This window comes from Danio rerio, chromosome 14 (genome assembly GCF_052040795.2).
Source record: "Danio rerio strain M-AB ecotype USA chromosome 14, GRCz13ab, whole genome shotgun sequence".
NCBI classification, from domain to species: Eukaryota; Metazoa; Chordata; class Actinopteri; order Cypriniformes; family Danionidae; genus Danio; species Danio rerio.
The window spans coordinates 32,961,273-32,981,634 of NC_141034.1; the positions used below are offsets into that span (position 1 = coordinate 32,961,273).

The 20,362-nt window shown below is 32.3% G+C and overlaps 1 protein-coding gene and 1 long non-coding RNA gene across 3 annotated transcripts in view; one reads left to right on the forward strand and one right to left on the reverse strand.

The window, feature by feature from the left end:
• The window catches only part of tenm2a (teneurin transmembrane protein 2a), a 1,216,147-nt gene that overhangs the window by 254,988 nt on the left and 940,797 nt on the right, over nt 1-20,362 (forward strand). The gene's annotated exons all lie outside the window — the stretch shown is intronic.
• LOC147840833 (uncharacterized) lies at nt 5,978-8,207 on the reverse strand. 2 transcript variants are annotated; one of them, XR_015944961.1, is made up of 4 exons: nt 8,059-8,207; nt 7,954-8,024; nt 6,889-7,661; nt 5,978-6,459 (listed from the first exon to the last, which is right to left on the reverse strand). It is a non-coding gene; the product is annotated as an uncharacterized LOC147840833 (long non-coding RNA). The 2 variants fall into 2 exon arrangements; XR_015507580.1 differs by having other exon boundaries at nt 6,061-6,412; nt 6,936-7,661.

Below are 20,362 nucleotides of genomic sequence, written 5' to 3' on the forward strand. Positions count from 1 at the left end.
AATTCACTAATGTTAATCCTGGACCATCATCATTTAAAAACAGTGTAAATTCACTAATGTTGATCCTGGACCGTCATCATTTAAATACAGTGTAAATTCACTAATGTTGATCCTGGACCATCATCATTTAAATACAGTGTAAATTCAGTATTGTTGATCCTGGACCATCATTATTTAAATAAAGTGTAAATTCACTAATGTTGATCCTGGACCATCATCATTAAAATACAGTGTAAATTTACTATTGTTGATCCTGGACCGTCATCCTTTAAATAAAGTTTAAATTCACTATTTTTGATCCTGGACCATCATCATTTAAATACAGTGTAAATTCACTATTGTTGATCCTGGACCATTATCATTTAAATACAGTGTAAAATCACTAATGTTGATCCTGGACCATCATCATTTAAATAATGTTTAAATTCACTAATGTTGATCCTGAACCATCATAAACATTTAAATACAGTGCAAATTCACTATTGTTGATCATGGACCATCATCATATAAATACAGTGTAAATTCACTAATGTTGATCCTGGACCATCATCATTTAAATACAGTGTAAATTCACTAATGTTGATCCTGGACCATCATCATTTAAATACAGTGTAAATTCACTAATGTTAATCCTGGACCATCATCATTTAAAAACAGTGTAAATTCACTAATGTTGATCCTGGACCGTCATCATTTAAATACAGTGTAAATTCACTAATGTTGATCCTGGACCATCATCATTTAAATACAGTGTAAATTCAGTATTGTTGATCCTGGACCATCATTATTTAAATAAAGTGTAAATTCACTAATGTTGATCCTGGACCATCATCATTAAAATACAGTGTAAATTTACTATTGTTGATCCTGGACCGTCATCCTTTAAATAAAGTTTAAATTCACTATTTTTGATCCTGGACCATCATCATTTAAATACAGTGTAAATTCACTATTGTTGATCCTGGACCATTATCATTTAAATACAGTGTAAAATCACTAATGTTGATCCTGGACCATCATCATTTAAATAATGTTTAAATTCACTAATGTTGATCCTGAACCATCATAAACATTTAAATACAGTGCAAATTCACTATTGTTGATCATGGACCATCATCATATAAATACAGTGTAAATTCACTAATGTTGATCCTGGACCATCATCATTTAAATACAGTGTAAATTCACTAATGTTGATCCTGGACCATCATCATTTAAATACAGTGTAAATTCACTATTGTTGATCCAGGACCATCATCATTTAAATACAGTGTAAATTCACTATTGTTGATCCTGGACCATCATCATTTAAATAAAGTGTAAATTCACTAATGTTGATCCTGGACCACCTAAACTGTTAATTACAGTGTCTACTTGCTAAAGTTGATTCTAGACCATCACTATCATTTATGTACAGTGTTATCAGTCAGTCCCAATGGCGTAGTGGTTAGTGCGCCAATGCTTGGTGCACTTGTCTTCATGGCAACCCTGGTTCGAATCTGCCTTCTAAATGATTTGGAAACTCCTCCTTGATCTCTGCTTCACAATCTGTCCTCACCATAGTCTCAACTTTCCAGTCAACTAAAGTAAAAAACTATTCAAAACTTCATTAAAAATACAGTGTAAATTCACTATTGTTGATCCTGGACCATCATTATTTAAATAAAGTGTAAATTCACTAATGTTGATCCTGGACCATCATCATTTAAATCCAGTGTAAATTCACTATTGTTGATCCTGGACCATCATCATTTAACTACAGTTTAAATTCACTATTTTTGATCCAGGACCATCATCATTTAAATACAGTGTAAATTCACTATTTTTTGATCCTGGACCATCATCATTTAAATACAGTGTGAATTCACTATTGTTGATCCTGGACCATCACCATTTAAATAAAGTGTAAATTCACTAATGTTGATCCTGGACCATTATCATTAAAATACAATGTAAATTCACTATTGTTGATCCTGGACCATCATCATTAAATTACAGTTTAAATTCACTATTTTTGATCCAGGACCATCATCATTTAAATACAGTGTAAATTCACTATTTTTTGATCCTGGACCATCATCATTTAAATACAGTGTGAATTCACTATTGTTGATCCGGGACCATCATCATTTAAATACAGTGTAAATTCACTAATGTTGATCCTGGACCATCATCATTTAAATACAGTGTAAATTCACTAATGTTGATCCTGGACCATCATCATTTAAATACAGTGTAAATTCACTATTGTTGATCCTGGACCATCATCATTTAAATCCAGTTTAAATTCACTAATGTTGATCCTGGACCATCATCATATAAATACAGTGTAAATTCACTATTGTTGATCCTGGACCATCATCATTTAAATACAGTTTAAATTCACTATTGTTGATCCTGGACCATCATAATTTAAATACAGTGTAAATTTACGATTGTTGATCCTGGACCATCATAAACATTTAAATACAGTGTATATTCACTATTGTTGATCCTGGACCGTCATAATCATTTAAATACAGTGTAAATTCACTATTGTTGATCCTGGACCATCATCATTTAAATACAGTGTAAATTCACTAATGTTGATCCTGGACCATCATCATTTAAATACAGTGTAAATTCACTATTGTTGATCCGGGACCATCATAAACATTTAAATACAGTGTATATTCACTATTGTTGATCCTGGACCATCATCATTTAAATACAGTTTAAATTCACTATTTTTGATCCAGGACCATCATCATTTAAATACAGTTTAAATGCACTATTGTTGATCCGGGACCATCATAAACATTTAAATACAGTGTATATTCACTATTGTTGATCCTGGACCGTCATAAACATTTAAATACAGTGTAAATTCACTATTGTTGATCCTGGACCATCATCATTTAAATACAGTGTAAATTCACTATTGTTGATCCTGGACCATCATCATTTAAATACAGTGTATATTCACTTTTGTTGATCCTGGACCATCATAAACATTTAAATACAGTGTAAATTCACTAATGTTGAACCTGGACCATCATCATTTAAATAAAGTGTAAATTCACTATTGTTGATCCTGGACCGTCATAAACATTTAAATACAGTGTAAATTCACTATTGTTGATCCTGGACCATCATCATTTAAATACAGTGTAAATTCACTAATTTTGATCCAGGACCATCATCATTTAAATACAGTGTAAATTCACTATTGTTGATCCTGGACCATCATCATTTAAATACAGTGTATATTCACTTTTGTTGATCCTGGACCATCATAAACATTTAAATACAGTGTAAATTCACTAATGTTGATCCTGGACCATCATCATTTAAATAAAGTGTAAATTCAATAATGTTGATCCTGGACCATCATCATTTAAATACAGTGTAAATTCACTATTGTTGATCTGGGACCATCATAAACATTTAAATACAGTGTATATTCACTATTTTTGATCCAGGACCATCATCATTTAAATACAGTGTAAATTCACTATTGTTGGTCCTGGACCATCAGAAACATTTAAATACAGTGTAAATTCACTAATGTTGATCCTGGACCATCATCATTTAAATACAGTGTAAATTCACTATTGTTGATCCTGGACCATCATCATTTAAATACAGTGTATATTCACTTTTGTTGATCCTGGACCATCATAAACATTTAAATACAGTGTAAATTCACTAATGTTGATCCTGGACCATCATCATTTAAATAAAGTGTAAATTCACTAATGTTGATCCTGGACCATCATCATTTAAATACAGTGTAAATTCACTATTGTTGATCTGGGACCATCATAAACATTTAAATACAGTGTATATTCACTATTTTTGATCCAGGACCATCATCATTTAAATACAGTGTAAATTCACTATTGTTGGTCCTGGACCATCAGAAACATTTAAATACAGTGTAAATTCACTAATGTTGATCCTGGACCATCATCATTTAAATCCAGTGTATATTCACTATTTTTGATCCTGGACCCTCATAAACATTTAAATACAATGTAAATTCACTATTGTTGATCCTGGACCATCATCATTTAAATACAGTGTAAATTTACTATTGTTGATCCTGGACCATCATAAACATTTAAATACAGTGTAAATTCACTAATGTTGATCCTGGACCATCATCATTTAAATACAGTGTAAATTCACTATTGTTGATCCTGGACCATCATTATTTAAACAAAGTGTAAATTCACTAATGTTGATCCTGGACCATCATCATTTAAATCCAGTGTAAATTCACTATTGTTGATCCTGGACCATCATCATTTAATTACAGTTTAAATTCACTATTTTTGATCCAGGACCATCATCATTTAAATACAGTGTAAATTTACTATTGTTGATCCTGGACCATCTTTATTTAAATAAAGTGTAAATTCACTAATGTTGATCCTGGACCATCATCATTAAAATACAGTGTAATTTCACTATTGTTGATCCTGGGCCTTCATCCTTTAAATTCAGTGTAAATTCACTGTTGTTGATCCTGGACCATCATCATTTAAATAAAGTGCAAATTCACTAATGTTGATCCTGGACCATCATCATTAAAATACAGTGTAATTTCACTATTGTTGATCCTGGGCCATCCTCCTTTAAATCCAGTGTATATTCACTATTGTTGATCCTGGGCCATCATCATTTAAATCCAGTGTAAATTCACTTTTGTTGATCCTGGATCGTCATAATTTAAATACAGTGTAAATTCACTAATGTTGATCCTGGACCATCATCATTTGAATAAAGTGTAAATTCACTAATGTTGATCCTGGACCATCATCGTTTAAATACAGTGTAAATTCACTAATGTTAATCCTGGACCACCTAAACTGTTAATTACAGTGTAAACTTGCTAAAGTTGATTCTAGACCATCACTATCATTTATGTACAGTGTTATCAGTCAGTCCCAATGGCGTAGTGGTTAATGCGCCAATGCTTGGCACACTTGTATTCAATGCAACCTGGGTTCGATTATGCCTTCTAAATGATTTGGAAACTCCTCCTTGATCTCTGCTTCACAATCTGTCCTGACCATATTCTCAACTTTCCAGTCAACTAAAATAAAAAAAACAATCAAAACTTCAATAAAATTACAGTGTGAATTTTCTATTTTTGATCCTGGACCATCATCATTTAAATACAATGTAAATTCACTATTGTTGATCCGGGACCATCATAAACATTTAAATACAGTGTATATTCACTATTGTTGATCCTGGACAGTCGTAAACATTTAAATACAATGTAAATTCACTATTGTTGATCCTGGACCATCATCATTTAAATACAGTGTAAATTCACTAATGTTGATCCTGGACCATCATCATTTAAATAAAGTGTAAATTCACTAATGTTGATCCTGGACCATCATCATTTAAATACAGTGTAAATTCACTAATGTTGATCCTGGACCATCATCATTTAAATACAGTGTAAATTCACTATTGTTGATCCTGGACCATCATCATTTAAATCCAGTTTAAATTCACTAATGTTGATCCTGGACCATCATCATATAAATACAGTGTAAATTCACTATTGTTGATCCTGGACCATCATCATTTAAATACAGTTTAAATTCACTATTGTTGATCCAGGACCATCATAATTTAAATACAGTGTAAATTTACGATTGTTGATCCTGGACCATCATAAACATTTAAATACAGTGTATATTCACTATTGTTGATCCTGGACCGTTATAAACATTTAAATACAGTGTAAATTCACTATTGTTGATCCTGGACCATCATCATTTAAATACAGTGTAAATTCACTAATGTTGATCCTGGACCATCATCATTTAAATACAGTGTAAATTCACTATTGTTGATCCTGGACCATCATTTTTTAAACAAAGTGTAAATTCACTAATGTTGATCCTGGACCATCATCATTTAAATCCAGTGTAAATTCACTATTGTTGATCCTGGACCATCATCATTTAATTACAGTTTAAATTTACTATTTTTGATCCAGGACCATCATCATTTAAATACAGTGTAAATTCACTATTGTTGACCCTGGACCATCTTCATTTAAATAAAGTGTAAATTCACTAATGTTGATCCTGGACCATCGTCATTAAAATACAGTGTAATTTCACTATTGTTGATCCTGGGCCATCATCCTTTAAATCCAGTGTAAATTCACTAATGTTAATCCTGAACCATCATCATTTAAAAACAGTGTAAATTCACTAATGTTGATCCTGGACCATCATCATTTAAATCCAGTGTATATTCACTATTGTTGATCCTGGACCATCATCATTTAAATACAGTGTAAATTCACTAATGTTGATCCTGGACCGTCATCTTTTAAATACAGTGTAAATTCACTATTGTTGATCCTGGACCATCATCATTTAAATAAAGTGTAAATTCACTAATGTTGATACTGGACCATCATCATTAAAATACAGTGTAAATTCACTATTGTTGTGTCACGAATCAAGACAAGGAGGATCCAAATGCGAGTGTTTTAATGAACAGAGGACACAAGAAAGTTCAAACAAAAGAGAGCCACTGACCACAGCGATGACATCAAACAGACAGCGGATGATACTGGGAGACAACAGTCAGGAACAAGGACAAACAAGGACAACAACGGACTGATAACCAGCACATACCACAGGAGGAATTTTATAGCCAGCCAAATGAGATTCAGCTGGAGGATGATAAGTCAGCTGATGACATCAGCTGATCCTAGCACGCTGTCAACACAAAAGGTAAACAAACACACACCCTCACACATGACAACACACAAGGCATGATACATAACATACAGGAGGAACACACAGATCCATAAACCGTGACATGTTGATCCTGGACCATCATCCTTTAAATACAGTTTAAATTCACTATTTTTGATCCTGGACCATCATCTTTTAAATACCGTGTAAATTCACTATTGTTGATCCTGGACCATTATCATTTAAATACAGTGTAAAATCACTAATGTTGATCCTGGACCATCATCATTTAAATACAGTGTAAATTCACTAATGTTGATCCTGAACCATCATAAACATTTAAATACAGTGTAAATTCACTATTGTTGATCATGGACCATCATCATATAAATACAGTGTAAATTCACTAATGTTGATCCTGGACCATCATCATTTAAATACAGTGTAAATTCACTAATGTTGATCCTGGACCATCATCATTTAAATCCAGTGTAAATTCACTATTGTTGATCCTGGACCATCATCATTTAAATACAGTGTAAATTCACTATTGTTGATCCTGGAACATCATCATCTAAATAAAGTGTAAATTCACTAATGTTGATCCCGGACCACCTAAACTGTTAATTACAGTCAACTTGCTAAAGTTGATTCTAGACCATCACTATCATTTATGTACAGTGTTATCAGTCAGTCCCAATGGCGTAGTGGTTAGTGCGCTAATGCTTGGCACACTTGTCTTCATGGCAACCTGGGTTCAAATCTGCCTTCTAAATGATTTGGAAACTCCTCCTTGATCTCTGCTTCACAATCTGTCCTCACCATAGTCTCAACTTTCCAGTCAACTAAAGTAAAAAACCAATCAAAACTTCATTAAAAATACAGGGTAAATTCACTATTGTTGATCCTGGACCATCATTATTTAAATAAAGTGTAAATTCACTAATGTTGATCCTGGACCATCATCATTTAAATCCAGTGTAAATTCATTATTGTTGATCCTGGACCATCATCATTTAACAACAGTTTAAATTCACTATTTTTGATCCAGGACCATCATCATTTAAATACAGTGTAAATTCACTAATGTTGATCCTTAACCATCATAAACATTTAAATACAGTGTAAATTCACTATTGTTGATCCTGGACCATCATAAACATTTAAATACAGTGTATATTCACTATTGTTGATCCTGGATCATCATCATCATTTATATACAGTGTAAATTCACTAATGTTGATCCTGGACCACCTAAACTGTTAATTACAGTTTAAAATTGCTAAAGTTGATTCTAGACCATTGCTATCATTTATGTATAGTGTTATTAGTCAGTCACAATGGCGTCGTGGTTAGTGCGCCAATGCTTGGCACACTTGTATTCATGGCAACCTGGGTTCGAATCTGCCTTCTAAATGATTTGGAAACTCCTCCTTGATCTCTGCTTCACAATCTGTCCTCACCATAGTCTTAACTTTCCAGTCAACTAAAGTAAAAAACCAATAAAAATACAATGTAATTTTTCTATTTTTGATCCTCGACCATCATCATTTATATACAGTGTAAATTCACTATTGTTGATCCGGGACCATCATAAACATTTAAATACAGTGTATATTCACTAATGTTGATCCTGGACCATCATCATTTAAATCCAGTGTAAATTCACTAATGTTGATCCTGGACCATCATCATTTAAATACAGTGTAAATTCACTATTTTTGATCCAGGACCATTATCATTTAAATACAGTGTAAATTGACTATTGTTGATCCTGGACCATCATCATTTAAATACAGTGTATATTCACTATTGTTGATCCTGGACCATCATCATTTAAATACAGTGTAAATTCACTAATGTTGATCCTGGACCATCATTATTTAAATAAAGTGTAAATTCACTATTGTTGATCTGGGACCATCATAAACATTTAAATACAGTGTATATTCACTATTTTTGATCCAGGACCATCATCATTTAAATACAGTGTAAATTCACCATTGTTGGTCCTGGACCATCAGAAACATTTAAACACAGTGTAAATTCACTAATGTTGATCCTGGACCATCATCATTTAAATACAGTGTATATTCACTATTGTTGATCCTTGACCATCATTATTTAAATAAAGTGTAAATTCACTATTGTTGATCCTGGACCATCATCATTTAAATACAGTGTAAATTCACTATTGTTGATCCGGCCCCATCATAAACATTTAAATCCAGTGTATATTCACTATTGTTGATCCTGGACCCTCTTAAACATTTAAATACAATGTAAATTCACTATTGTTGATCCTGGACCATCATCATTTAAATACAGTGTAAATTCACTAATGTTGATCCTGGACCATCATCATTTAAATACAGTGGATATTCACCATTGTTGATCCTGGACCGTCATAAACATTTAAATAGTGTAAATTCACTATTGTTGATCCTGGACCATCATCATTTAAATACAGTGTAAATTCACTAATGTTGATCCTGGACCATCATCATTTAAATACAGTGTAAATTTACTATTGTTGATCCAGGACCATCATTATTTAAATAAAGTGTAAATTCACTAATGTTGATCCTGGACCATCATCATTAAAATCCAGTGCAAATTCACTATTGTTGATCCTGGACCATCATCATTTAAATACAGTGTAAATTCACTATTGTTGATCCGGCCCCATCATAAACATTTAAATCCAGTGTATATTCACTATTGTTGATCCTGGACCCTCTTAAACATTTAAATACAATGTAAATTCACTATTGTTGATCCTGGACCATCATCATTTAAATACAGTGGATATTCACCATTGTTGATCCTGGACTGTCATAAACATTTAAATACAGTGTAAATTCACTATTGTTGATCCTGGACCATCATCATTTAAATACAGTGTAAATTCATTATTGTTGATCCTGAACCATCATCATTTAAATAAAGTGTAAATTCACTATTGTTGATCCTGGACCATCATCATTTAAATACAGTGTAAAATCACTAATGTTGATCCTGGACCATCATCATTTAAATACAGTGTAAATTCACTAATGTTGATCCTTAACCATCATAAACATTTAAATACAGTGTAAATTCACTATTGTTGATCCTGGACCATCATCATTTAAAAACAGTGTAAATTCACTATTGTTGATCCGGGACCATCATAAACGTTTAAATACAGTGTATATTCACTATTGTTGATCCTGGATCATCATCATTTATATACAGTGTAAATTCACTAATGTTGATCCTGGACCACCTAAACTGTTAATTACAGTTTAAAATTGCTAAAGTTGATTCTAGACCATTGCTATCATTTATGTATAGTGTTATAAGTCAGTCCCAATGGCGTCATGGTTAGTGCGCCAATGCTTGGCACACTTGTATTCATGGCAACCTGGGTTCAAATCTGCCTTCTAAATGATTTGAAAACTTCTCCTTGATCTCTGCTTCACAATCTGCCCTCACCATAGTCTCAACTTTCCAGTCAACTAAAGTAAAAAACCAATAAAAATACAATGTAATTTTTCTATTTTTGATCCTCGACCATCATCATTTATATACAGTGTAAATTCACTAATGTTGATTCTGGACCATCATCATTTAAATACAGTGTAAATTCACTAATGTTGATCCTGGACCATCATCATTTAAATACAGTTTAAATTCACTATTTTTGATCCAGGACCATCATCATTTAAATACAGTGTAAATTCACTATTGTTGATCTGGGACCATCATAAACATTTAAATACAGTGTATATTCACTAATGTTGATCCTGGACCATCATCATTTAAATCCAGTGTAAATTCACTATTGTTGATCCTGGACCATCATCATTTAAATACAGTGTAAATTCACTATTTTTGATCCAGGACCATCATCATTTAAATACAGTGTAAATTGACTATTGTTGATCCTGGACCATCATCATTTAAATACAGTGTATATTCACTATTGTTGATCCTGGACCATCATCATTTAAATAAAGTGTAAATTTACTAATGTTGATCCTGGACCATCATTATTTAAATAAAGTGTAAATTCACTATTGTTGATCTGGGACCATCATCATTTAAATACAGTGTATAATCACTATTTTTGATCCAGGACCATCATCATTTAAATACAGTGTAAATTCACTATTGTTGGTCCTGGACCATCAGAAACATTTAAATACAGTGTAAATTCACTAATGTTGATCCTGGACCATCATCATTTAAATACAGTGTAAATTCACTATTGTTGATCCAGGACCATCATTATTTAAATAAAGTGTAAATTCACTAATGTTGATCCTGGACCATCATCATTAAAATCCAGTGCAAATTCACTATTGTTGATCCTGGACCATCATCATTTAAATACAGTGTAAATTCACTATTGTTGATCCGGCCCCATCATAAACATTTAAATACAATGTAAATTCACTATTGTTGATCCTGGACCATCATCATTTAAATACAGTGGATATTCACCATTGTTGATCCTGGACTGTCATAAACATTTAAATACAGTGTAAATTCACTATTGTTGATCCTGGACCATCATCATTTAAATAAAGTGTAAATTCACTATTGTTGATCCTGGACCATCATCATTTAAATACAGTGTAAAATCACTAATGTTGATCCTGGACCATCATCATTTAAATACAGTGTAAATTCACTAATGTTGATCCTTAACCATCATAAACATTTAAATACAGTGTAAATTCACTATTGTTGATCCTGGACCATCATCATTTAAAAACAGTGTAAATTCACTATTGTTGATCCGGGACCATCATAAACGTTTAAATACAGTGTATATTCACTATTGTTGATCCTGGATCATCATCATTTATATACAGTGTAAATTCACTAATGTTGATCCTGGACCACCTAAACTGTTAATTACAGTTTAAAATTGCTAAAGTTGATTCTAGACCATTGCTATCATTTATGTATAGTGTTAAAAGTCAGTCCCAATGGCGTCATGGTTAGTGCGCCAATGCTTGGCACACTTGTATTCATGGCAACCTGGGTTCGAATCTGCCTTCTAAATGATTTGAAAACTTCTCCTTGATCTCTGCTTCACAATCTGTCCTCACCATAGTCTCAACTTTCCAGTCAACTAAAGTAAAAAACCAATAAAAATACAATGTAATTTTTCTATTTTTGATCCTCGACCATCATCATTTATATACAGTGTAAATTCACTATTGTTGATCCGGGACCATCATAAACATTTAAATACAGTGTATATTCACTAATGTTGATCCTGGACCATCATCATTTAAATACAGTGTAAATTCACTATTTTTGATCCAGGACCATCATCATTTAAATACAGTGTAAATTGACTATTGTTGATCCTGGACCATCATCATTTAAATACAGTGTATATTCACTATTGTTGATCCTGGACCATCATAAACATTTAAATACAGTGTAAATTCACTAATGTTGATCCTGGACCATCATTATTTAAATAAAGTGTAAATTCACTATTGTTGATCTGGGACCATCATAAACATTTAAATACAGTGTATATTCACTATTTTTGATCCAGGACCATCATCATTTAAATACAGTGTAAATTCACCATTGTTGGTCCTGGACCATCAGAAACATTTAAACACAGTGTAAATTCACTAATGTTGATCCTGGACCATCATCATTTAAATACAGTGTATATTCACTATTGTTGATCCTGGACCATCATTATTTAAATAAAGTGTAAATTCACTATTGTTGATCCTGGACCATCATCATTTAAATACAGTGTAAATTCACTATTGTTGATCCGGCCCCATCATAAACATTTAAATCCAGTGTAAATTCACTATTGTTGATCCTGGACCATCATCATTTAAATACAGTGTAAATTCACTAATGTTGATCCTGGACCATCATCATTTAAATACAGTGGATATTCACCATTGTTGATCCTGGACCGTCATAAACATTTAAATACAGTGTAAATTCACTATTGTTGATCCTGGACCATCATCATTTAAAAACAGTGTAAATTCACTATTGTTGATCCGGGACCATCATAAACGTTTAAATACAGTGTATATTCACTATTGTTGATCCTGGATCATCATCATTTATATACAGTGTAAATTCACTAATGTTGATCCTGGACCACCTAAACTGTTAATTACAGTTTAAAATTGCTAAAGTTGATTCTAGACCATTGCTATCATTTATGTATAGTGTTATAAGTCAGTCCCAATGGCGTCATGGTTAGTGCGCCAATGCTTGGCACACTTGTATTCATGGCAACCTGGGTTCGAATCTGCCTTCTAAATGATTTGAAAACTTCTCCTTGATCTCTGCTTCACAATCTGTCCTCACCATAGTCTCAACTTTCCAGTCAACTAAAGTAAAAAACCAATAAAAATACAATGTAATTTTTCTATTTTTGATCCTCGACCATCATCATTTATATACAGTGTAAATTCACTAATGTTGATTCTGGACCATCATCATTTAAATACAGTGTAAATTCACTAATGTTGATCCTGGACCATCATCATTTAAATACAGTTTAAATTCACTATTTTTGATCCAGGACCATCATCATTTAAATACAGTGTAAATTCACTATTGTTGATCTGGGACCATCATAAACATTTAAATACAGTGTATATTCACTAATGTTGATCCTGGACCATCATCATTTAAATCCAGTGTAAATTCACTATTGTTGATCCTGGACCATCATCATTTAAATACAGTGTAAATTCACTATTGTTGATCCTGGACCATCATCATTTAAATAAAGTGTAAATTTACTAATGTTGATCCTGGACCATCATTATTTAAATAAAGTGTAAATTCACTATTGTTGATCTGGGACCATCATCATTTAAATACAGTGTATAATCACTATTTTTGATCCAGGACCATCATCATTTAAATACAGTGTAAATTCACTATTGTTGGTCCTGGACCATCAGAAACATTTAAATACAGTGTAAATTCACTAATGTTGATCCTGGACCATCATCATTTAAATACAGTGTAAATTCACTATTGTTGATCCAGGACCATCATTATTTAAATAAAGTGTAAATTCACTAATGTTGATCCTGGACCATCATCATTAAAATCCAGTGCAAATTCACTATTGTTGATCCTGGACCATCATCATTTAAATACAGTGTAAATTCACTATTGTTGATCCGGCCCCATCATAAACATTTAAATCCAGTGTATATTCACTATTGTTGATCCTGGACCCTCTTAAACATTTAAATACAATGTAAATTCACTACTGTTGATCCTGGACCATCATCATTTAAATACAGTGTAAATTCACTAATGTTGATCCTGGACCATGATCATTTAAATACAGTGTAAATTCACTAATGTTGATCCTGGACCGTCATCATTTAAATCCAGTGTAAATTCACTATTTCTGATCCAGGACCATCATCATTTAAATACAGTGTAAATTTACTATTGTTGATCCTGGACCATCATAAACATTTAAATACAGTGTAAATTCACTAATGTTGATCCTGGACCATCATCATTTAAATACAGTGTAAATTCACTATTGTTGATCCTGGACCATCATTATTTAAACAAAGTGTAAATTCACTAATGTTGATCCTGGACCATCATCATTTAAATCCAGTGTAAATTCACTATTGTTGATCCTGGACCATCTTCATGTAAATAAAGTGTAAATTCACTAATGTTGATCCTGGACCATCATCATTAAAATACAGTGTAATTTCACTATTGTTGATCCTGGGACATCATCCTTTAAATCCAGTGTAAATTCACTATTGTTGATCCTGGAACATCATCATTTAAATAAAGTGTAAATTCACTAATGTTAATCCTGGACCATCATCTTTTAAAAACAGTGTAAATCACTAATGTTGATCCTGGACCATCATCATTTAAATCCAGTGTATATTCACTATTGTTGATCCTGGACCATCATCATTTAAATACAGTGTAAATTCACTAATGTTGATCCTGGACCGTCATCATTTAAATTCAGTGTAAATTCACTAATGTTGATCCTAGACCATCATCATTTAAATACAGTGTAAAATCACTAATGTTGATCCTGGACCATCATCATTTAAATACAGTGTAAATTCACTAATGTTGATCCTTAACCATCATAAACATTTAAATACAGTGTAAATTCACTATTGTTGATCCTGGACCATCATCATTTAAATACAGTGTAAATTCACTATTGTTGATCCGGGACCATCATAAACATTTAAATACAGTGTATATTCACTATTGTTGATCCTGGATCATCATCATTTAAATACAGTGTAAATTCACTAATGTTGATCCTGTACCATCATCATTTAAATACAGTGTAAATTCACTACTGTTGATCCTGGACCATCATTATTTAAATACAGTGTAAATTCACTAATGTTGATCCTGGACCATCATCATTTAAATCCAGTGTAAATGCACTAATGTTGATCCAGGACCATCATCATTTAAATACAGTGTAAATTTACTATTGTTGATCCTGGACAATCATTATTTAAACAAAGTGTAAATTCAATAATGTTGATCCTGGACCATCATCATTTAAATCCAGTGTAAATTTACTAATGTTGATCCTGGACCATCATTATTTAAACAAAGTGTAAATTCACTAATGTTGATCCTGGACCATCATCATTTAAATCCAGTATAAATTTACTAATGTTGATCCTGGACCGTCATCATTTAAATACAGTGTAAATTCACTAATGTTGATCCTGGACGATCATCATTTAAATACAGTGTAAATTCACTATTGTTTATCCTGGACCATCATCATTTAAATCCAGTGTAAATTCACTAATGTTGATCCTGGACCATCATCATATGAATACAGTTTAAATTCACTATTTTTGATCCAGGACCATCATCATTTCAATCCAGTGTAAATTCACTTTTGTTGATTCTGGACCATCATCATTTAAATACAGTTTAAATTCACTATTGTTGATCCAGGACCATCATCATTTAAATACAGTGTAAATTCACTAATGTTGATCCTGGACCATCATCCTTTAAATCCAGTGTAAATTCACTATTGTTGATCCTGGACCATCATAAACATTTAAATACAGTGTATATTCACTATTGTTGATCCTGGACCGTCATAAACATTTAAATACAGTGTAAATTCACTATTGTTGATCCTGGACCATCATCATTTAAATACAGTGTAAATTCACTAATGTTGATCCTGGACCATCATCATTTAAATACAGTGTATATTCACTATTGTTGATCCTGGACCGTCATAAACATTTAAATACAGTGTAAATTCACTATTGTTGATCCTGGACCATCATCATTTAAATCCAGTGTAAATTCACTATTGTTGATCCTGGACCATCATTATTTAAATACAGTGTAAATTCACTATTGTTGATCCTGGACCATCATCATTTAAATACAGTGTATATTCACTATTGTTGATCCTGGACCACAATAAACATTTAAATACAGTGTAAATTTACTATTGTTGATCCTGGACAATCATTATTTAAACAAAGTGTAAATTCAATAATGTTGATCCTGGACCATCATCATTTAAATCCAGTGTAAATTTACTAATGTTGATCCTGGACCATCATTATTTAAACAAAGTGTAAATTCACTAATGTTGATCCTGGACCATCATCATTTAAATCCAGTGTAAATTTACTAATGTTGATCCTGGACCGTCATCATTTAAATACAGTGTAAATTCACTAATGTTGATCCTGGACGATCATCATTTAAATACAGTGTAAATTCACTATTGTTTATCCTGGACCATCATCATTTAAATCCAGTGTAAATTCACTAATGTTGATCCTGGACCATCATCATATGAATACAGTTTAAATTCACTATTTTTGATCCAGGACCATCATCATTTCAATCCAGTGTAAATTCACTTTTGTTGATCCTGGACCATCATCATTTAAATACAGTGTAAATTCACTATTGTTGATCCTGGACCATCATCATTTAAATACAGTTTAAATTCACTATTGTTGATCCAGGACCATCATCATTTAAATACAGTGTAAATTCACTAATGTTGATCCTGGACCATCATCCTTTAAATCCAGTGTAAATTCACTATTGTTGATCCTGGACCATCATAAACATTTAAATACAGTGTAAATTTACTATTGTTGATCCTGGACAATCATTATTTAAACAAAGTGTAAATTCAATAATGTTGATCCTGGACCATCATCATTTAAATCCAGTGTAAATTTACTAATGTTGATCCTGGACCATCATTATTTAAACAAAGTGTAAATTCACTAATGTTGATCCTGGACCATCATCATTTAAATCCAGTGTAAATTTACTAATGTTGATCCTGGACCGTCATCATTTAAATACAGTGTAAATTCACTAATGTTGATCCTGGACGATCATCATTTAAATACAGTGTAAATTCACTATTGTTTATCCTGGACCATCATCATTTAAATCCAGTGTAAATTCACTAATGTTGATCCTGGACCATCATCATATGAATACAGTTTAAATTCACTATTTTTGATCCAGGACCATCATCATTTCAATCCAGTGTAAATTCACTTTTGTTGATCCTGGACCATCATCATTTAAATACAGTGTAAATTCACTATTGTTGATCCTGGACCATCATCATTTAAATACAGTTTAAATTCACTATTGTTGATCCAGGACCATCATCATTTAAATACAGTGTAAATTCACTAATGTTGATCCTGGACCATCATCCTTTAAATCCAGTGTAAATTCACTATTGTTGATCCTGGACCATCATAAACATTTAAATACAGTGTATATTCACTATTGTTGATCCTGGACCGTCATAAACATTTAAATACAGTGTAAATTCACTATTGTTGATCCTGGACCATCATCATTTAAATACAGTGTAAATTCACTAATGTTGATCCTGGACCATCATCATTTAAATACAGTGTATATTCACTATTGTTGATCCTGGACCGTCATAAACATTTAAATACAGTGTAAATTTACTATTGTTGATCCTGGACCATCATCATTTAAATCCAGTGTAAATTTACTATTGTTGATCCTGGACCATCATTATTTAAATACAGTGTAAATTCACTATTGTTGATCCTGGACCATCATAATTTAAATACAGTGTATATTCACTATTGTTGATCCTGGACCACAATAAACATTTAAATACAGTGTATATTCACTATTGTTGATCCTGGACCATCATCATTTAAATACAGTGTAAATTCACTATAGTTGATCCTGGACCATCATCATTTAAATAAAGTGTAAATTCACTAATGTTGATCCTGGACCATCATCATTTAAATACAGTGCATATTCACTAATGTTGATCCTGGACCATCATCATTTAAATACAGTGTAAATTCACTATTGTTGATCCTGGACCATCATCATTTAAATAAAGTATAAATTCACTAATGTTGATCCTGGACCACCTAAACTGTTAATTACAGTGTAAACTTGCTAAAGTTGATTCTACACCATCACTATCATTTATATACAGTGTTATCAGTCAGTCCCAATGGCGTAGTGGTTAGTGCGCCAATGCTTGGCACACTTGTATTCAATGCAACCTGGATTTGATTCTGCCTTCCAAGTAATTTGGAAACTCCTCCTTGATCTCTGCTTCACAATCTGTCCTGACCATAGTCTCAACTGTCCAGTCAACTAAAGTAAAAAACCAATCAAAACTTCAGTAAAATTACAGTGCGAATTTTGTATTTTTGATCCTCGAACATCATCATTTATATACAGTGTAAATTCACTAATGTTGATCCTGGAACATCATCATTTAAATACAGTGTAAATTCACTAATGTTGATCCTGGACCATCATCATTTAAATCCAGTGTAAATTCACTATTGTTGATCGTGGACCATCATAATTTAAATACAGTGTAAATTCACTAATGTTGATCCTGGACCATCATTATTTTTAATACAGTGTATTTTTACTAATGTTAATCCTCGACCATCATAAACATTTAAATACAGTGTAAATTCACTATTGTTGATCCTGGACCATCATCATTTAAATACAGTGTAAATTCACTAATGTTGATCCTGGAACATCATCATATAAATACAGTGTAAATTCACTATAGTTGATCCTGGACCTTCATCATTTAAATACAGTGTATATTCACTATTTTTGATCCAGGACCATCATCATTTAAATACAGTGTAAATTCACTATTGTTGATCCTGGACCATCAGAAACATTTAAATACAGTGTAAATTAACTAATGTTGATCCTGGACCATCATCATTGAAATACAGTGTAAATTCACTATTGTTGATCCAGGACCATCATTATTTAAATAAAGTGTAAATTCACTATTGTTGATCCTGGACCATCATCATTTAAATACAGTGTAAATTCACTAATGTTGATCCTGGACCATCATCATTTAAGTACAGTGTAAATTCACTACTGTTGATCCTGGACCATCATCATTTAAATACAGTGTAAATTCACTAATGTTGATCCTGGACCATCATCATTTAAATCCAGTGTAAATTCACTAATGTTTATCCAGGACCATCATCATTTAAATACAGTGTAAATTTACTATTGTTGATCCTGGACCATCATAAACATTTAAATACAGTGTAAATTCACTAATGTTGATCCTGGACCATCATCATTTAAATACAGTGTAAATTCACTATTGTTGATCCTGGACCATCATTATTTAAACAAAGTGTAAATTCACTATTGTTGATCCTGGACCATCATCATTTTAATCCAGTGCAAATTCACTATTGTTGATCTGGGACCATCATCATTTAAATACAGTGTATATTCACTAATGTTGATCCTGGGCCATCATCATTTAAATACAGTGTAAATTCACTATTGTTGATCCTGGACCATCATCATTTAAATAAAGTATAAATTCACTAATGTTGATCCTGGACCACCTAAACTGTTAATTACAGTGTAAACTTGCTAAAGTTGATTCTACACCATCACTATCATTTATGTACAGTGTTATCTGTCAGTCCCAATGGCGTAGTGGTTAGTGCGCCAATTCTTGACACACTTGTATTCAATGTAACCTGGATTTGATTCTGCCTTCTAAGTGATTTGGAAACTCCTCCTTGATCTCTGCTTCACAATCTGTCCTGACCATAGTCTCAACTGTCCAGTCAACTAAAGTAAAAAACCAATCAAAACTTCAATAAAATTACAGTGCGAATTTTGTATTTTTGATCCTCGAACATCATCATTTATATACAGTGTAAATTCACTAATGTTGATCCTGGACCATCATCATTTAAATAAAGTGTAAATTCACTAATGTTGATCCTGGACCATCATCATTTAAATACAGTGTAAGTTCACTATTGTTGATCTGGGACCATCATAAACATTTAAATACAGTGTATATTCACTATTATTTGATCCAGGACCATCATCATTTAAATCCAGTGTAAATTCACTATTGTTGATCCTGGACCATCAGAAACATTTAAATACAGTGTAAATTAACTAAGGTTGATCCTGGACCATCATCATTTAAATACAGTGTAAATTCACTATTGTTGATCCATGACCATCATTATTTAAATAAAGTGTAAATTCACTAATGTTGATCCTGGACCATGATC